Here is a 20,526-nt window from a genome sequence, read left to right on the forward strand (position 1 = left end):
GGCGCTCTGTTTCAGCCATCTCTGTTTCTCTTCAAAGGTATCTCGCCATGATTGCGGAGAGCATGGAGAAGCCTGAGGCTCCTGAAGCAGACAAACGCCTCCCCCAGCAGGCTGAGCAGGACCAGGTGTGCCCGGCACTCTTGGTGGGCTCTTGTGCTCTCAGACTCCCCTACTCAGCATCAATCCCTTAGCTGCACTACGTGTCCCCACGGTCCCTGTTGCTTGTTTCTCGTGTGGCGAGCAGCCAGACATGCAGCGTCCCTGAGGCCGATAGTGCCAGTGCTTAGCCACCCGTGGGTTAGTTCCCTCCTGCAGGAGCTCCAAGGTTAGCTTAGAGGAGAGCCTGCTGTTGCCCGAGTCTCATTAGCGGGGCGTGGGAAATGCTGCCTGGCTCCATCCGGTGCAACAGCCTGGCAGGGAAAGTACAGGAGCAGCTGGGTGCTCCAGGAACAAGGACTGCTTTTCTATTCTCTTGGTCTCAAAACTAGCCTTCTTCACATGTGCACTGGAAAAGGTGCAAGTGAGCCTCAGAGAAGAGGCAGAGGTGTCATGAGAGCAGGCAGCACCCACGGCAGAAGAGCGCAAAGAGTCCAGCCCAACAACTTACCCTCCTCCCTCTCCTCTACCCTTTTCTTCACCATTCCCTCATCAGTTCCTGCTGGTTTCTGTTACAGAAGCCTTTAACGGGAGAAGTGCATCACGAAGTCCAGACTACGCTGGTGTGCACTACACTGACAGAAGCCCAGGAGCTGCAAGAGCTGGCTGAGAGCGTGGTTGAGGAAGTGCTGCAGAGGGTGAAAGAGCTGCATCCGGCGGTCCACGTTTTAAGGAGGGCTCCCCTGGCCATCAGCGGAAGGATACTGGCTAGTGCGAGAAGGGCAGAGCCTTCAGAGACATCGCCTGCAGATCTCCAGCAGGAAATCGGACAGGCAGCCAGAGAGATTGCAGCAACCCTTTGGGATCGCTTAGGGAAGCGTTTGCTATGCAGCCCGTCAGATGCCTCTGAGCCCAGGCTGTTGGCCAGGCGGAGGCAGCAGCTTGTTGCCGGAGGAGCCATGCGAGCTGCCGAAGCGGGAGGAAGCAGAGCGAGGCAAGCTGAGGGAGCAGGCTATGATGGAGCATCTCCTCTGCCTTCTCTTGACCAAATCCCCACAGATGCAGTTGTGAGTGTTGGAGCCACCTTGCAATCATTCGTGGCTTCTCAATTTGAACGGCACTTCCAGTGTAAATTTTCTGAAGTCCTGAAGCTGCCCCTTGAAACGATTGCTGAGAGACAACCGCAGCCACCCCAGACGCCTGTCTCCACCCAGGTCACAAAAGAAGGGGAAGGATCATCTCGTGAATCTGAACATTGGCTGTCAGAAGCCACAAGGTTGCCCCCGGTGCAGCCTTTGCAAAATCTTGCGGCTGTATCCCCAGAGAGTAGCACGCTTGCAAGGCATAGCATCCAAAACGCCATTTGCAAAGTTCAGCATCTCCACGCAGAATTAAAAGCGTATGCTGAAAGGATTGTCCATGATGCTCTTGACACCCTGAAGAAGGAGGAGGAGGGGAAGTTAGAAAAAGAAATGCATGCAAAGGCAAGCTCCTTTGAGGACTCTTCAGAAGAAAGCACGGAGGAGAGTGGGCTAGTGGAGCAGCTATTAGAGCGGTGTGGTCCCCCTCTGACTACAGTGGCTTCAGGAGTCCATTGTGGAAGGCGGGTCGCAAAACAGCCCAGCCCAAGAGATGGGAAGGAGAGCTCTCCGGGCCAGGGCTTTCTAAGGCCAGCGGAAAAGAAAATCCCCGCTAAAATATTAGACACGCCTCAACCAAGCATGAAGCTCCCACCTATCATGGTCCCCGGAATGGTCATGCCTTCAGAGGCAGAAGCACAGTCTGCAGAGGAGCTGTCACCTCATCTCCTCCCCTCTGTCCTCCAAAGCTCTCAGCAAGATGCTCAGAGCACAGCAGAAGGCGTGCAGAAGCCCCTCTATTACCCCTCGGCACCCCCATCAAGACCTTGCGCTCCAGTGCCAGAAACCCAAGCTAAAGCGAGGCCAGGGAGCACGCGAGACACCTTCCCCTCCACGGGCCAGCAGTATTCCAGGCAGCCCGTCCCTCCAACAGCTCCAAAGCCCCCTTCCCAGAGAGGAGCCCGGCAGAGACGCATGCGTGGAAAGCTTGTGAGGGCCACGCCGGAGTATTGCGCATGCTGAGGGAGGGCATTAGCTGGGTGGCTGCTGGGGGGTGAGCTGAGGAGGTGCGTGGCGCCAGGCTTCAGATCATCTTCTGACACCGGTGCTCGGAAGTGACGGTCAGCAAGACAAGGCAGGGAGATTGCTCAGACTCTTGAACAATCCGTGGGGAGAAGAACATGCAGGAAGCACATCGCAGAGGGCTGTGCTGCACCTCACTCCCGCTGCCTTTGCCGGGCCAGGGAAGGCTCGGCACTCTGTAGCACGTATGCCCCTGTCCTTCCCTGGCTCTCTCTGAGCCGCAGGGGCTGCTGACAGTGCCGACTCGCGTGTCAGCAGAGAACAGGCCTCACCGTGTGGCACAGCCCCTCCAGCTGTGATCTCCCAAGAGATGGGAAGGAGAGCTCTCCGGGCCAGGGCTTTCTAAGGCCAGCGGAAAAGAAAATCCCCGCTAAAAAATTAGACACGCCTCAACCAAGCATGAAGCTCCCACCTATCATGGTCCCCGGAATGGTCATGCCTTCAGAGGCAGAAGCACAGTCTGCAGAGGAACTGTCACCTCATCTCCTCCCCTCTGTCCTCCAAGGCTCTGCGCAAGATGCTCAGAGCCCACCAGAAGGCATTCAGAAGCCCCTGTATTATCCTTCGGCACATGCATCAGGACTTTATACTCCCATGCCTAAATCTAGGCCAGGGAGCATGCAAGAAGCCTTCCCCTCCATGGGCCAGCAGTTAACCAGACAGCCCACTCCACCACTAGCTCCAAAGCCCCCTTCCCAGAGAGGAGCCCAGCGTAGACCCGTGCATGTAAAGCTTGTGCCAGGCGAGCTGCAGCAATGGGAATCGGGAGAGACAGCATTAGCTGGGCGGCTGCTGGAGCCTGTTCTGAGGAGGTGTGTGTCTGCAGGCTCCAGTTCTTCTTCTGACACCAGTGCTGAGAACTGTCAGCAAGAAAACTACAGGAAATGGTCACCCCACAGAGAATAAAGAGTTTACTTCCAAGCACTGTTTGTATGTCCTCGTATTCTTTTGCTGCTCTTAGGATAGACAGTTCACCACAACAGTCAGCAGCAACTACTCCAGCAGGTCAACGGCACCTTATGCCTTACTAGCAAGGCAGAGGAGCAGGAGTTTCTCTTCAACCAGCTTACCTGACAGAAGGGCTCCACAGTGCGTTTGCTTGCGTGGACTGGGAAGCCCTGGGCTATCAAGGAGTATTCAGGGGAGGAGAGGGGATGGCTAGCACATGCCTTCACATCTGTGTTACTGAGCTCAGTTCACGCCCTTACAGTGTGTGTGGAGGAAAGACTGCCGTACTTTTCGTATGTCCATGATCACATGTTTGAGTATGATAAACACAATATTCACCGCTCTTGTGAGGCACTAGTGTGTCTTCTCTCCCCGTACACTTCCATCACTGTATCACTGCTTTACCCCTGAGCAAAATTACCAGTCAACCCACTGACTTCAGGCACACAAAGTTTGCTGAGATGCTGTTGATTCCAAGGTAGGAGAAAGGTAGTTGCTTCAATTAACCCCTGCGTATTTTACAGGAAAGCATATAAACTCAAGCTGTTTTCCTGTTAATGCTCTGCAAGCTCAGTCAACTTCCTCCCTACCTGCCCCCACCTTCCTTTCAGGTGCCAGTACAGCAACAGCAATGCTGCTGTTCTTTCCCATTTGCCACTCACATTGGCAGTCCTTGCACAGGAGCTTCCACACAGTTGGATACCATTCTTAAAGGAAAGACCAAGCTCAGGGTTTGGGCCTGTGTGGGGAAGGAGGAGCCCAAAAGCTTTAGGCTTTCACAAAAACTGTCAGGAAAAGAAAAAGGCACAATTTTGGTCTAACGAAGAACCCAAAGAAAATCATTTTTGCCCCCCTTCAGGACTATGATCCTGGGGGAAAGTTGGTGTGTGGCGGTAGCACTTGTCAGAGCTGCTCTGGTTAGCTTGCTCTTCCACTGCTGCTTAACCAGGTCAGCTGCTTTTGCTCAGACTTCTTGTGGCCCATCTGTGCTGGCATCCTGTGTTTGGCAGAGGCTGACATCAGATGCTGAGGCAACAGTCCAAAATGCCCAGTCTCCCAGCGGTTTTGCAGCTTGGTTCTTCTTGAGCCTTTGGTGATGCCTGGCACGTCTTCCCTCCCCGTCCCCCGGCATGCATTTCTGTGTTTACTTTTTGAACCTATGTAACTGTCTTTGGCATCCACAACTCTGATCCTGTGTTGTACTTTCTTTCTCATCCTTTTGAAGCAAGGACTTCCTCCTTTGCGGGCCCATCTCCATACAGGACCTCTGTGGATCTAGTGCCCCCAGCCAGTCTAAGCAAGAAGTATTGAACAGGAGGCTTGTGTTTTAAACAGCAGAGCTCTGTCTGTGGAGTACGGGACAGCGGCTGGGCATACTAGTCCTGCAGTGTTTGCTGGCTTTGGCCAGGCCTGGGAAGCTCTTTCCTTGGCATGGCAGTACAGAGGAGAGCAGGTTGAGCCAGACTGGCTCTGAGGGCTCTTGAGTTTGCGCAGGTATTTGTTGAGCTTCGGACTGTTACTGCAGTCCGTGTTATGACTTTGGAGATTGCAGTGATTAAGCTTTCCGTCACTTCTGTCTGTGTCCTAAGCTCTAGCCCTTTAAATTTTAAAATGCTGATCCCAGGGAGGCTTTGGCTCAGGAAGCCCCTAAACCCCAGAGTGCCAGTACTGCAGCTTGCCTCTGGTACGGCCCCGTTGGGTTGGGCTTGCTGGGCGGCAATGAGGCTTTCTAGTGCTGTGCTGGCTGCTCTCCCAAAGATGCTTTCAGCTGGCGATGGAGCCAGCCCAGCAGTGTGAGTCCCGGGGGTCAGTGCTAAGGGCTGCAGACACCCCCCTGTGCGGCTTGCCAGGCCCTGGGCAGTGGAGCCAGCAGGCATTTGGGGCTTGTCAGGGGCTCCCAGGTGGCGGGCACTGACATCAGCCAGCGCAGCCACAGCAAACCCCTTGGCGCAGAGCTGGGCAGTGGGATGGCCCCATCGCGTCCCCGAGCGCTCCTGGCCTCGGGCTCCTGGGCAGGCGGCAGCCTGGGAGCAGCCCCACTGGGGCCACATAGTTGTGCCCATGGCCCAGCTCTGGCCCCACTGCAGCCCTGGCGCCTGGGGGACCCAGACGCGAGATGGCAGAGGCAGTGGGGGACAACTGGATGGGGCTGTTGCTCCTGGAGGGCAGGCACTGTCCTGCCCGGGGACACACATCCTTAGCAGAGAGCTGAAACTGTTGTGTTGGTGGCCTGGGAGCCTCTGGTGACCTCTTCGGCTCCTTCTCTTCTCATGCTGGGCACCTTGCAGGTGCCATGTCCCTTGGCTGAGCCCAGCCTTCCCATGGCTCATCCACTACTGCCCATCACACAGGTTCCTTTGGCCTGCTCCACCTGGAGAGGGGAGAAGGGGCACATGGCTGCTCTGACCAGAGGAGACCTGAAGCTGTTGCAGACCTGCTGAGCAAAGGCATCGCCCCAGCAAGGCTGGTGGGCTGGCATGGGGAGCCTGCAGCAACCCCGGCTCTACGATGGTGGTCTCTTGCCTGGCAGCTCAGCCCCCTCCAGCCTCCGTGGCGCCTACCCGAGGGCTTGGAAAGGCAGAAGACCCCCCCCCCCCCACTGCCATTCCCCAGCATGGCATTTCTGGTAGCCGGTTGGCAGTGTCCTACCTCTCCTGCCAGGGAGGAGACACAAGTCTCTGCATGGGCTTTGCTCTGCAGCTCGGCAGCGCTGTGTGCGTGACCGTCAGCAGGGTTTGCAGGCACTGCTGGGCCGTGGGCAAAGGGGCTGCGAGCACTGCCATGGCCACAGCCCAGCGCCAGTGTGGGCCAGCTGCAGGCAGTGGGGTAGCTGGTGCCTTTTAGCAGTGCACCTGCCCTCGCCAAGCCCCAGCACGCTCACAGCTCCACCACAGGTGAAACAGAGAGGCCTCTGCAAAGCTGGCAACCAGGCACTGAGCCAGCAGCGTTGCCTCCAAAGGGCGGCTGAAGGGCCACTGCTGCCATGATGCCAGAGCCACTCCAGCAAGGGGGGGAAGCAGGTGGGAGAGAAGAGGTCCAGGGACTGCAACAGCCTTGGGCCACAGCCTGCGGCTGCTCTGTGTACAACCGGAGCCTCCGCAAGCAGCCCTGGTGTTGCCCGGTGGGAAGAAGCCTTGTCCTGGCAGGCACAGCAGCTCAAGGCGCTAGGCTCCTGCAGCACAGGAGAGACCCTGCAGAGAAGACAGCTTCCTCTGGCCTGAGAGGCATCTCTTGTACCTGCTGCAGGCCTTAGTCTTTATGCACCCTCAGCTGGAACACCAGCTCTCCTGGCTGAATGGTTTGAGTCAGTTGTTCCCAGACTTCCTAGCTTGGCAGGAGGAGAGCTCAGTGGAGGCTTTTTATTTTCTCTACCTTTATTAGCATGGTAATATTAGGATTCATGGTAAGTCATGCTTTCTGAAAGTCTGATTTATAATTGTTGTCTTTGAACTCACTCCCAAGAACACTGACATAAATCAATCTCTCCGCTGGCTTCAGTGAGTGAGAAGTCTTTAGTGCGCCCTTCATTGGAAAGAGAAGTCTTCAAGACTAAATGGGACTAGATCTCAGGACTTAACAGATTGGAGCATCCGTCCTATGAGCAGAGGCCGAGAGTAACAGATTGGAGCATCTGTCCTATTAGCAGAGGCTGAGAGAGCTGGCATGGAGTTGAGCCTGGAGAAAAAAAGGCTCCGAGCTGATCCTATCACCATGTAAAAACGCCTGCTTGGAAGATGGCCTGGCCCATCACTCCCTCTTTTGCACCTCGACAAACTGATTGTTGTGACAAAACAAGGTTAACTCTTTTCTCCCAGAAAAGAAATCTTTCTTCATCTCCCACCTAAGTAGCTTGTGAAAGCTCCGGAGCGGTTTTCCACAAGCACATGACAGGCCAAGAAACATCACCGACAGCGTCTTCTGCTCCAGAAGATTCAAAGCGCCCTGCCAGGCCACTAGTTTTTGGAGCAGTGAAATCACAAGCGAGGTCAAAGCCTGAGGTCAGACAGCGTTATGCCTACCACTCGCTCGGAGCTGCCCACCCCCACGACAGCATTTCATTCACGATTCCGCAGGTGCCGCCGTGGTGCGGGGCTTCGTGCGGGGGCCCAGGCCTCGGCGGCGCCGCCGGCGGCCGTGCGGCAGGGGGAGGGGAAGGGCCGCCGAGCGCAACGGGACGCAACGGAAGGGCCGGGGCGGCAGCAGCAGCAGCAGCAGCAGCAGCGCAGCGCCACGGAGCATGCGCGGCGCCCCGCGGCATGCTGGGAGCTGTAGTCCCGCGGCACAGGCGGCTCCCAAGCGGGCCCGGGCCGCAGCGGCCGCACGAATGCCCTCCCCGCGCCCCGGGCGCCGCCACCGGCGGCATGGAGCCGTGTGGGCAAGGCCCTGCAGGGCAATGGCTCTCTCTGCCATGGTGCCTCTGGCTTTTTTGTCAACCCAGGAGGTCACAGCAGAGCAAGAGGTGCCGGTGGAGGGTCGCAGCTGCAGGAGGGCTCTCGAGAGGAGCCATGGAGCATTACCTGGCCGCAGGGCTGCGAGACGCAGACGGACTGCTGAGTGCAGAGGAGAAGAGGGGCGAGGTGCGTGCTGGACGGATGGAGAGGGCTCAGCTTGGGAGCCGGCGACCGCGCGGGCTGCTCTGGGGCCTGGGGCAGTGCGGAGGGAAGTGAGAGTGGTAGGCCTAGAGGGATGCCAGTGCAGGCTCCCAGGGGCTCCTGTCTCTCTGCCCGTGCTGGATTCGAGCTCAGCAGGTAGGAGGGGTGCGGTGGCCCGAATGCCCATGAGCGTCTCTGTCTTTCCAGCCTGGGCGCAGAAGACAGCAACTCGGAGCAGGATGTCCTGAGCTGCTGGATATGCCGCTCGGGGTCAAACTCCCTTTGCTGCCTGGCTCCAACGCTGTCTTCTACTGGAGCAAGCTGGGGCAAAAGGTAAAAGCAGTAGAAAGGAGTAGGAAAAGTCCCTGCTTTTTCAGCCTCTGCTTGCCCAGATACACTGAGCAGCCTGGAAAAGAAACAGCCTTTCACAGAAATCAGGGTGGCGACATGCTGTAGAGTGGGAGCTGCAGTCCTTAAATGAGACAGGGCTGGGAGGGCAAAGCAAGCTCCGGGCTCCGTGGTGCTGAGAGAAGGCAGGAGTTGCAAAGAGCAGGGCCCAATACTGGCCAGAGGGCGGGAGAGCATGTCCCACCACTGGTCTCTGCCTGTGCGTGAGCTTGCCAGAGCCAACGCCAGCCTGGCTTGCGGCACCATGCAAGTGTGTGGCTGGTGCCCTGCGTGCAGCCGGCAGCAAGGCGTCCAGATGCTGGGGGACGGTGTCCTTCCGGCAGGGCCACAGATGTGACTACCGGCTCTGCAGGCAGTACTCTCAACCTCGGAGGCTTGAAAGCGCTACCCTGTGGGCTGAAGGAGCTTGGGAATGTCTTTGTCGCTTTCCTGCTCTCTCCTACCCTGCTCATGCTGTGGACGATATGTTTTACAGCTTCACCAGCCATCTGGTTATTTCAATCTGGGCGATCCACACTGCCGCTCACTAAGCAACGAGTACAAGAGTCTGCATGACCCGCATTTGCAGGCCTACTACAACCGCAAAGACAACCTGCGGAGACTGAAGAGAGGAGCTTACGTCACCAGGGATGGCAAAGTAGGTTGGCTATGGGGGTGAGAAGAAGAGTTTCCAGGAGGCAGGGTTGCCAGAGCGCTTGCTGCAGCCGCCTCTTGTGGGCGGAGGGCGCGGGGCTGCTGCGCTGCTTTGCCTGGGGGCAGCAGGAGCCCAAAGCCCGCTCGGGGAAGTCCCACGCCTGCTCTCCCAGGGCCGTGCCGCGCTGCCTGGGCGCCGACGGAGCAGCGGGTGCGTGGCCTGGCGGCGGAGTGAGGAGCGCTGCTGCCCGCTGCGGGGGTGGGAGCAGAGCCCCCAGCCGCTGCGCAGGGCAGAGGGTGCAGGGGAGCAGCTCCCGCTGCGTTAGCGCTCTTGCTGGCAAGGCAGGCTGCGTAGCGAGCGTGACAAGCCTTGGGTGATTTCTGCCCTCGTCCCACCGCAGGTCGTGTGCACTCTGCGGGAGTTCAACGACTACAGGCAGTATCTGGCCGCGCTCAGGACAGAGGCGGACAAAATGTACCGTTGAGAACAAGTAAGTAAAGCTCACTGTTCATAGGCACGTTTCCCGGTGCAGAGGGTTGGGGCTTTACTTGTTTTATCTCGGCAAGGCGTGAACTGAAGAAGCAGTGGGGGCTGTGCTGGTGGGCTGGGCATTCTGGTATAGAAACAACTCCCTGGGTCTGAGCTGAGATGGCACAGGGGTGGGGACAGGCAGGAAAGTCATCCCCGAGTGCCTGGAGTGCTGAGGCAAGCCCTTCTCTTCTCCCCTGGTTTGTGGCTGAAGCACAGCGCTGCTCTGGGCCAGGGTGAAGCCTCCACACGCAGGTGCGTGAGAGCGTGTTGTGGCAGAGGGGAGCTGAGAGCCGGTGTCAACTTTCAGAAAAGGCTTCGAGAACAACTGGCAAAATTAAAGAGTGGCCCCGAACTGCCACAGGGGATGGACATTTCTCGCCTGCGAGAGCGGCTGCTGTGGGAGCAACGAGAGAGTTGGAGAGCTGCAGAGCGGGACGTGAGGGCCAGGTAAGAGACAGGACAAGGAACGCTTGCGCTAGGAGCGGGACCGTGGCCCTTCAGCGAGGTGCCGGCTGGAGCCTTGCGTTCCACGGAAGACCGCCAAATTGCTGCGCGAGCAGATGCTGGTTGTGCCTAGAGTGGTGCAATCAGTGTTTGGAGCCTGGCAAAGGCAGCTGGAAGCTGTTTGGGGCGCTGGAGCCAGGAAGCCCAGAGCGGGACGAGGGCAGTGGCTGAGCAGGGAGTGGTCTGGGCAAGAGAGCTGCAGGCGCTCTGTTTCAGCCCTCTCTATTTGTCTGAAGGTTTCTTGCCATGATTGTGCAGAGGATGGAGAAGCTTGAGGCTCTTGAAGAGATCAAATGCCTCCCCCAGCAGGCTGAGCCAGAACAGCAGCAGCTGGGAAAGAAGAGACACCCAGGCACCCGGAACAGCTCAAGCGAAGACACTGCTTTAGAAAGGAATGCATGGTAGTAACACAGGTTACCCAGTACATGCAGATTTACACAGTCATGTCAATAGCACTCAGTGTGTCTGCTGTCAGCTGTGAAACACGTCCTTCGTGCTTGCTGATGATAAAAATCCGCATAACTCGCAGCAGCTCTGTCTTTTGTGAGGCGTTCATTCAGGCAGACCCTCTTGTGAACGTTGTTCATGGGCTCTTCCATTTGTGCTCTCAGAGCAGGAAACTCTTACTTAGCCCGGTGGCCAACACTCTTTGCCATGGAGAACATTCACAAATGGGAATTTTACTTACTTTTCCCTGTAGGAACTGAACAGACCAATCAGTCTTCAGTTGATGGGAAGAAGACCAGAAGACCTCTGTGTACTTCAGGGGTCTCCCGGGAGAGCTCGAAGGTCATGGATAGTTCCACATGCCAAAGCACCTCATCTCAGGAAAAAGATGCTACTCAGACAGCTGTTGAGGGGAGACCTGTGAGTAGGAGCTGGGTGGATGTGGTGGCTCTCCTTTGCGGCAGCGCATTGGCGCTCAGGACTGCTGGGAGGGCGCTGCCGCACACACAGCCTCTCTCGGCTCGTGACGCATAGTGGGTTGTCAGAGTGTCTCCTGAGAAATCCCCTGGCAACTAGGAAGGGATCTTCTCAGCCTGGGAGTCTCTGTCTTGAACAATTAGGAGGGGTCTGGCTTCCTGACCTGCGGGGCACTTATTTCCACCTCCGGCTGAGACCACTCCCCAGGAATTCAGCTTGTCTTGGAGCCAGCTGTTCCAGTGTGCACCATGTCCTAATCCTGAGGGTGAAGAAATTTGGGGGCTGAATCACAATTCCTGCCTGTTTTTGTTGTGTCGTGAAGCTTATTCTTTAATGCATTTCTTAACTCTTCAGGAAGAAGAAACTCTGTCCAGCAGCAAGCTGCTGAGCTCCCAAGAGCCTGCTCGTCAGGAACTTCAGAGTCCTGAAGACAGTTTTCGTGAAAGCCTAAAGCTTTTGGGCTCCTCCTTCCCCACACAGGCCCAAACCCTGAGCTTGGTCTTTCCTTTAAGAATGGTATCCAACTGTGTGGAAGCTCCTGTGCAAGGACTGCCAATGTGAGTGGCAAATGGGAAAGAACAGCAGCATTGCTGTTGCTGTACTGGCACCTGAAAGGAAGGTGGGGGCAGGTAGGGAGGAAGTTGACTGAGCTTGCAGAGCATTAACAGGAAAACAGCTTGAGTTTATATGCTTTCCTGTAAAATACGCAGGGGTTAATTGAAGCAACTACCTTTCTCCTACCTTGGAATCAACAGCATCTCAGCAAACTTTGTGTGCCTGAAGTCAGTGGGTTGACTGGTAATTTTGCTCAGGGGTAAAGCAGTGATACAGTGATGGAAGTGTACGGGGAGAGAAGACACACTAGTGCCTCACAAGAGCGGTGAATATTGTGTTTATCATACTCAAACATGTGGTCATGGACATACGAAAAGTACGGCAGTCTTTCCTCCACACACACTGTAAGGGCGTGAACTGAGCTCAGTAACACAGATGTGAAGGCATGTGCTAGCCATCCCCTCTCCTCCCCTGAATACTCCTTGATAGCCCAGGGCTTCCCAGTCCACGCAAGCAAACGCACTGTGGAGCCCTTCCGTCAGGTAAGCTGGTTGAAGAGAAACTCCTGCTCCTCTGCCTTGCTAGTAAGGCATAAGGTGCCGTTGACCTGCTGGAGTAGTTGCTGCTGACTGTTGTGGTGAACTGTCTATCCTAAGAGCAGCAAAAGAATACGAGGACATACAAACAGCGCTTGGAAGTAAACTCTTTATTCTCTGTGGGGTGACCATTTCCTGTAGTTTTCTTGCTGACAGTTCTCAGCACTGGTGTCAGAAGAAGAACTGGAGCCTGCAGACACACACCTCCTCAGAACAGGCTCCAGCAGCCGCCCAGCTAATGCTGTCTCTCCCGATTCCCATTGCTGCAGCTCGCCTGGCACAAGCTTTACATGCACGGGTCTACGCTGGGCTCCTCTCTGGGAAGGGGGCTTTGGAGCTAGTGGTGGAGTGGGCTGTCTGGTTAACTGCTGGCCCATGGAGGGGAAGGCTTCTTGCATGCTTCCTGGCCTCGCTTTAGGCATGGGAGTATAAAGTCCTGATGCATGTGCCGAAGGATAATACAGGGGCTTCTGAATGCCTTCTGGTGGGCTCTGAGCATCTTGTGCAGAGCCTTGGAGGACAGAGGGGAGGAGATGAGGTGACAGTTCCTCTGCAGACTGTGCTTCTGCCTCTGAAGGCATGACCATTCCGGGGACCATGATAGGTGGGAGCTTCATGCTTGGTTGAGGCGTGTCTAATATTTTAGCGGGGATTTTCTTTTCTGCTGGCCTTAGAAAGCCCTGGCCCGGAGAGCTCTCCTTCCCATCTCTTGGGCTGGGCTGTTTTGCGACCCGCCTTCCACAATGGACTCCTGAAGCCACTGTAGTCAGAGGGGGACCACACCGCTCTAATAGCTGCTCCACTAGCCCACTCTCCTCCGTGCTTTCTTCTGAAGAGTCCTCAAAGGAGCTTGCCTTTGCATGCATTTCTTTTTCTAACTTCCCCTCCTCCTCCTTCTTCAGGGTGTCAAGAGCATCACGGACAATCCTTTCAGCATACGCTTTTAATTCTGCGTGGAGATGCTGAACTTTGCAAATGGCGTTTTGGATGCTACGCCTTGCAAGCGTGCTACTCTCTGGGGATACAGCCACAAGATTTTGCAAAGGCTGCAACAGGAGGAGAGGAGGGGGAGGAACAGGAAGGGCCAAGCCCCCATCAGTCCCCATCCAGCTGGCTGCGGGGGGAGTACCTGGCCAGTGCTGCCATAGCTCTGCCAGTCCATGGGCTCGGGCTGGTCACCAGCAGCCTGCCCGCCGGTCCCCAGAGCCTGAAACAGAGAAGGAGGCGATTGCAGGGAAAGCCACAAAGGCAGTGGGCTCTGGCGCCGGGGCCTGTCTTCCTCCCAGAGCCTTTCCTAGGAGAGCTGCTGTCAGTGGCGCAGTGCCAGAGGCTTCCTGAGCAGACCTGAGCCCAGAGCCAGGGAGAGGGGCTCAGGCGGCAAGCTGCCGAGGGCTGTGCCTCTGGCTCTGGCTCCTGTGCTCTGTCCAGCTTTGCGCCAGCGCCCAAGGCTGGGAGAGCTGCCTGGCCCCTCTGCCAGCAGCCCCGCTGGCTGCTCTCGGAAAGCAGCCCAGGAACAACGGGAAGGGGAAGGGCCAAGCCCCCGTCTGTGCCTGTCCAGCCGGCAGCAGGGGGAATACCTGGCCGCTGCAGCCGTAACTCTCCCAGTCCAGGGGTTCTGGCTGGCTGCAGCCTGCCAGGCCGTTGGTGCCCAGAGCCTGCAAGAGAGAAGGAGGCCTTGTCAGGGAAGGTCACAAAGGCAGCAGGCTCTGGCACCAGGGCCTCTTGTCCTCTCCCTGCCCGGGAGAGTGCCGGAGGCTTCCCGGGCAGACCTGAGCCCAGAGCCAGGGAGAGGGGCTCAGGCAGCAAGCCCCCGAGGGCTGTGCCGCTCCAGCACCTTGGGCGGCAATGCCCCAGCGCCCGTGCCTGGGAGAGCTCCTAGACACCTCTGGCAGGCTCCCCGCTGGCTGCTCTTGGAAAACCAAGCCCTCACCTGTCCCCGTGCAGCCAGCTGGCTGCGGGGGCAGTACCTGGCCACTGCAGCCGTAGCTCTCCCAGTCCATGGCCTCTGGGATGCCACAGGCAGCCATGCCATCCCTCTCCAAAGCCTGCAAGAGAAAAGGAGGCCTTTGCAGGGAGAGCCCTGAAGCCAGTGGGCTCTGGCCCCAGGGCCTCTTTGCGCCTCTCTGCCCGGGACAGGTGATGCACAGCGCAGGCCGTGCTGTCTGTCTGGAGTGGGCTCTCTCCCATCAGCAGTCCCTTTTCCTGGGTTGCAGAAGACTGTGCAAACAGAAGCTCTGGGAAAGGTTTCCACTAGGAACTCCCTTGAAGAGTTTACCTCTGTCACTGGTTGCAAGGCACGTGTGGATATTTGTTCGCTGAGGTGTGCCTGGTCCTCCAATTGCTTCTGTGCAGCTGGGAGAGGGCCTGGGAGGTGTCAGTGCCCTGGCGCCAGGCAGCGTGTCTCCACCTTCCCCCCTGCGGCTGTAGGAGCTGTCCCACTTGTCCCCCAGGCCTCTGCAAGGCCAGCTGCTCTCCAAGAGGCTGGCAAGCACCTCTGCCACAATCCCCTCTGGATGCTCTCGGAAAACCAAGGCCCCATCTGTCCCTGTCCAGCCAGCAGTTAGGGGAATACTTGGCCACTGCAGCCATAGCTCTCCCATTCCATAGGTTCAGGTTTGCTGCAGCCAGCCAGGCTGTTGGTCCCCAGAGCCTGAAACAGAGAAGGAGGCGTTTGTGGGGAGGTCGCAAAGCCAGCAGGCTCTGGCCCCAGGGCCTCTTGTTCTCTTCCTGCCCGGGGCAGGTGGAGCACAGCGTGGGCAGTGCTATTGCCTGCCCACAGCGGGCACTCTCTCACCAGCCGATCCCTTTCAGAGCTGCAGAACACTGTGGGCAAGCCGGCAGGTAAAGTGCCGGTTTTGTGCCTATCACTGGCTACCCGGAGCATCGGGAAGGCTTCATTCTGGATCCTTCAGTGTCTTCTCTGCAGCTGGGAGAGGGCCTGGGAGGTGGCAGGGCCCTTGTCGCCAGCATATTTCACCGCCTTCACCTCTCCAGCCAGGGGAGTTGTGCCACTTGCCCTCAGATCCTCTGAGTGGCCAGGTCCTCTCTAAGAGTGTGGCAAGCACCTCTGCCAGGATCCCCTCTGGATGCTCTTGGGAAACCAAGGCCCCATCTGTCCCCAGCCAGCCAGCCAGCTGTGGGGCAAGTACCTGGCCAATGCAGCCATAGCTCTGCCAGTTCATCTCTTCTTGCTTGCCCCAGCCAGCCAGGCCATCCATCCCAAGGGCCCAAAAAGGAAAAGGCGGCATTTGCAGGGAAGACCATGAAACTAGCAGCTCTTTTCCTCTCTCTGCCCAGAGTAGGGGGTGCACAGTGCAGGCATTACTAGGCCTGGCAACAGCAGCCTCCTTCCCACCAGTAGTCCATTTTCCAGGGTGGGAAAAAAGTGAAAACTGGAGAAAAGAGAAAACTGAAACCTGGCCTGAGCCTGGTCTGGCCTGCAATGGATTTGGGCCATCCTTTCTAAGCCATCACACAGGCCCTCCTGCACCCTCTCAGCTCCCCTGCATCTTCTTCTGAGCATCAGTGGCCCCTGGTGCTGGCTGGCCCTGCTACACACCTTGTTGCTCTGTGGCCAGCACTGAAGCCACTGTGGGATGGAGCCCTTGGAAGCATCCATTTTCCCATAGCAATAACGGCCCTGTTGTGATGAGTGAGTGGGCAAGGCTGGGGGTGCCAGTGGGGACACGGTGAGGAAAGGTGGTCATATGTTGGACTTCCCCTAGCACTGATGGCCATAACAGCAGAGACAAATCCTATTTTTAGACCTTTGCAAGCATGCTTTAACACCTTGCTCTTTCTTCACTGCTCTGCTACTCCACTTACAACCCCATTTACTCTAGAAGGTGTGTTTTACATGGTCGAGACGTGTTCCTTGGTAGCCCAATTACCCCAAAGGCCAATTTTGCCCAGCTCCCCAGTCTGCATCTCTTCAGCAGAGCACTTGTGAGTTGTTGGTGGCCTGGGAGCCTCTGGTGACCTCTTCGGCTCCTTCTCTTCTCATGCTGGGCACCTTGCAGGTGCCATGTCCCTTGGCTGAGCCCAGCCTTCCCATGGCTCATCCACTACTGCCCATCACACAGGTTCCTTTGGCCTGCTCCACCTGGAGAGGGGAGAAGGGGCACATGGCTGCTCTGACCAGAGGAGACCTGAAGCTGTTGCAGACCTGCTGAGCAAAGGCATCGCCCCAGCAAGGCTGGTGGGCTGGCATGGGGAGACTGCAGCAACCCCGGCTCTAAGATGGTGGTCTCTTGCCTGGCAGCTCAGCCCCCTCCAGCCTCCGTGGCGCCTACCCGAGGGCTTGGAAAGGCAGAAGACCCCCCCACTGCCATTCCCCAGCATGGCATTTCTGGTAGCCGGTTGGCAGTGTCCTACCTCTCCTGCCAGGGAGGAGACACAAGTCTCTGCATGGGCTTTGCTCTGCAGCTCAGCAGCGCTGTGTGCGTGACCGTCAGCAGGGTTTGCAGGCACTGCTGGGCCGTGGGCAAAGGGGCTGCGAGAACTGCCATGGCCACAGCCCAGCGCCAGCGTGGGCCAGCTGCAGGCACTGGCATAGCTGGTGCATTTTAGCAGTGCACCTGCCCTCACCAAGCCCCAGCACGCTCACAGCTCCACCACAGGTGAAACAGAGAGGCCTCTGCAAAGCTGGCAACCAGGCACTGAGCCAGCAGCGTTGCCTCCAAAGGGCGGCTGAAGGGCCACTGCTGCTATGATGCCAGAGCCACTCCAGCAAGGGCGGGAAGCAGGTGGGAGAGAAGAGGTCCAGGGACTGCAACAGCCTTGGGCCACAGCCTGCGGCTGCTCTGTGTACAACCGGAGCCTCCGCAAGCAGCCCTGGTGTTGCCCGGTGGGAAGAAGCCTTGTCCTGGCAGGCACAGCAGCTCAAGGCGCTAGGCTCCTGCAGCACAGGAGAGACCCTGCAGAGAAGACAGCTTCCTCTGGCCTGAGAGGCATCTCTTGTACCTGCTGCAGGCCTTAGTCTTTATGCACCCTCAGCTGGAACACCAGCTCTCCTGGCTGAATGGTTTGAGTCAGTTCCCAGACTTCCTAGCTTGGCAGGAGGAGAGCTCAGTGGAGGCTTTTTATTTTCTCTACCTTTATTAGCATGGTAATATTAGGATTCATGGTAAGTCATGCTTTCTGAAAGTCTGATTTATAATTGTTGTCTTTGAACTCACTCCCAAGAACACTGACATAAATCAATCTCTCCACTGGCTTCAGTGAGTGAGAAGTCTTTAGTGCGCCCTTCATTGGAAAGAGAAGTCTTCAAGACTAAATGGGACTAGATCTCAGGACTTAACAGATTGGAGCATCTGTCCTATGAGCAGAGGCTGAGAGTAACAGACTGGAGCATCTGTCCTATGAGCAGAGGCTGAGAGAGCTGGCATGGAGTTGAGCCTGGAGAAAAAAAGGCTCCGAGCTGATCCTATCACCATGTAAAAACGCCTGCTTGGAAGATGGCCTGGCCCATCACTCCCTTTTGCACCTCGACAAACTGATTGTTGTGACAAAACAAGGTTAACTCTTTTCTCCCAGAAAAGAAATCTTTCTTCATCTCCCACCTAAGTAGCTTGTGAAAGCTCCGGAGCGGTTTTCCACAAGCACATGACAGGCCAAGAAACATCACCGACAGCGTCTTCTGCTCCAGAAGATTCAAAGCGCCCTGCCAGGCCACTAGTTTTTGGAGCAGTGAAATCACAAGCGAGGTCAAAGCCTGAGGTCAGACAGCGTTATGCCTACCACTCGCTCGGAGCTGCCCACCCCCACGACAGCATTTCATTCACGATTCCGCAGGTGCCGCCGTGGTGCGGGGCTTCGTGCGGGGGCCCAGGCCTCGGCGGCGCCGCCGGCGGCCGTGCGGCAGGGGGAGGGGAAGGGCCGCCGAGCGCAACGGAACGCAACGGAAGGGCCGGGGCGGCAGCAGCAGCAGCAGCAGCGCAGCGCCACGGAGCATGCGCGGCGCCCCGCGGCATGCTGGGAGCTGTAGTCCCGCGGCACAGGCGGCTCCCAAGCGGGCCCGGGCCGCAGCGGCCGCACGAATGCCCTCCCCGCGGCCCGGGCGCCGCCACCGGCGGCATGGAGCCGTGTGGGCAAGGCCCTGCAGGGCAATGGCTCTCTCTGCCATGGTGCCTCTGGCTTTTTTGTCAACCCAGGAGGTCACAGCAGAGCGAGAGGTGCCGGTGGAGGGTCGCAGCTGCAGGAGGGCTCTCGAGAGGAGCCATGGAGCATTACCTGGCTGCAGGGCTGCGAGACGCAGACGGACTGCTGAGTGCAGAGGAGAAGAGGGGCGAGGTGCGTGCTGGACGGATGGAGAGGGCTCAGCTTGGGAGCCGGCGACCGCGCGGGCTGCTCTGGGGCCTGGGGCAGTGCGGAGGGAAGTGAGAGTGGTAGGCCTAGAGGGATGCCAGTGCAGGCTCCCAGGGGCTCCTGTCTCTCTGCCCGTGCTGGATTCGAGCTCAGCAGGTGGGAGGGGTGCTGTGCAAGGACCCCAGGGGGTTGGTTTACAGGCGTTGGAGCTGTGGGGAAGGAGGCGATGAAGCAAAGAGCTGCTGTGGAATAGGCCACTCTTTGCACTCTCCTTGTCTGGGCTCTTTAAAGAGCATTTCCGGTAAGCGCTCTGCAAGAAGGCTCTAGAGATGGTGGCCCGAATGCCCATGAGCGTCTCTGTCTTTCCAGCCCGGGCGCAGAAGACAGCAACTCGGAGCAGGATGTCCTGAGCTGCTGGATATGCCGCTTGGGGTCAAACTCCCTTTGCTGCCTGGCTCCAACCCTGTCTTCTACCGGAGCAAGCTGGGGCAAAAGGTAAAAGCAGTAGAAAGGAGTAGGAAAAGTCCCTGCTTTTTCAGCCTCTGCTTGCCCAGATACACTGAGCAGCCTGGAAAAGAAACAGCCTTTCACAGAAATCAGGGTGGCGACATGCTGTAGAGTGGGAGCTGCAGTCCTTAAATGAGACAGGGCTGGGAGGGCAAAGCAAGCTCCGGGCTCCGTGGTGCTGAGAGAAGGCAGGAGTTGCAAAGAGCAGGGCCCAATACTGGCCAGAGGGCGGGAGAGCGTGTCCCACCACTGGTCTCTGCCTGTGCGTGAGCTTGCCAGAGCCAACGCCAGCCTGGCTTGCGGCACCATGCAAGTGTGTGGCTGGTGCCCTGCGTGCAGCCGGCAGCAAGGCGTCCAGATGCTGGGGGACGGTGTCCTTCCGGCAGGGCCACAGATGTGACTACTGGCTCTGCAGGCAGTACTCTAAACTTCGGAGGCTTGAAAGCGCTACCCTGTGGGCTGAAGGAGCTTGGGAATGTCTTTGTCGCTTTCCTGCTCTCTCCTACCCTGCTCATGCTGTGGACGATATGTTTTACAGCTTCACCAGCCATCTGGTTATTTCAGTCTGGGCGATCCACACTGCCGCTTACTAAGCAACGAGTACAACGGTCTGCATGACCCGCATTTGCAGGCCTGCTACAACCGCAAAGACAACCTGCGGAGACTGAAGAGAGGAGGTTACGTCACCAGGGATGGCAAAGTAGGTTGGCTATGGGGGTGAGAAGAAGAGTTTCCAGGAGGCAGGGTTGCCAGAGCGCTTGCTGCAGCCGCCTCTTGTGGGCGGAGGGCGCGGGGCTGCTGCGCTGCTTTGCCTGGGGGCAGCAGGAGCCCAAAGCCCGCTCGGGGAAGTCCCACGCCTGCTCTCCCAGGGCCGTGCCGCGCTGCCTGGGCGCCGACGGAGCAGCGGGTGCGTGGCCTGGCGGCGGAGTGAGGAGCGCTGCTGCCCGCTGCGGGGGTGGGAGCAGAGCCCCCAGCCGCTGCGCAGGGCAGGGGGTGCAGGGGAGCAGCTCCCGCTGCGTTAGCGCTCTTGCTGGCAAGGCAGGCTGCGTAGCGAGCGTGACAAGCCTTGGGTGATTTCTGCCCTCGTCCCACCGCAGGTCGTGTGCACTCTGCGGGAGTTCAACGACTACAGGCAGTATCTGGCCGCGCTCAGGACAGAGGCGGACAAAATGTACCGTTGAGAACAAGTAAGTAAAGCTCACTGTTCATAGGCACGTTTCCCGGTGCAGAGGGTTGGGGCTTTACTTGTTTTATCTCGGCAAGGCGTGAACTGAAGAAGCAGTGGGGGCTGTGCTGGTGGGCTGGGCATTCTGGTATAGAAACAACTCCCTGGGTCTGAGCTGAGATGGCACAGGGGTGGGGACAGGCAGGAAAGTCATCCCCGAGTGCCTGGAGTGCTGAGGCAAGCCCTTCTCTTCTCCCCTGGTTTGTGGCTGAAGCACAGCGCTGCTCTGGGCCAGGGTGAAGCCTCCACACGCAGGTGCGTGAGAGCGTGTTGTGGCAGAGGGGAGCTGAGAGCCGGTGTCAACTTTCAGAAAAGGCTTCGAGAACAACTGGCAAAATTAAAGAGTGGCCCCGAACTGCCACAGGGGATGGACATTTCTCGCCTGCGAGAGCGGCTGCTGTGGGAGCAACGAGAGAGTTGGAGAGCTGCAGAGCGGGACGTGAGGGCCAGGTAAGAGACAGGACAAGGAACGCTTGCGCTAGGAGCGGGACCGTGGCCCTTCAGCGAGGTGCCGGCTGGAGCCTTGCGTTCCACGGAA

General features: G+C 57.8%; 1 long non-coding RNA gene across 1 annotated transcript; it reads left to right on the forward strand.

The window, feature by feature from the left end:
* Nucleotides 1–9,906: 9,906 nt before the first annotated feature.
* On the forward strand, nt 9,907–12,070 carry LOC135330078 (uncharacterized). The gene is made up of 2 exons (XR_010391837.1): nt 9,907–10,742; nt 11,154–12,070. It is a non-coding gene; the product is annotated as an uncharacterized LOC135330078 (long non-coding RNA).
* Nucleotides 12,071–20,526: the final 8,456 nt, after the last annotated feature.

Source organism: Dromaius novaehollandiae, chromosome 16 (assembly GCF_036370855.1).
Source record: "Dromaius novaehollandiae isolate bDroNov1 chromosome 16, bDroNov1.hap1, whole genome shotgun sequence".
Lineage (NCBI taxonomy): Eukaryota > Metazoa > Chordata > Aves > Casuariiformes > Dromaiidae > Dromaius > Dromaius novaehollandiae.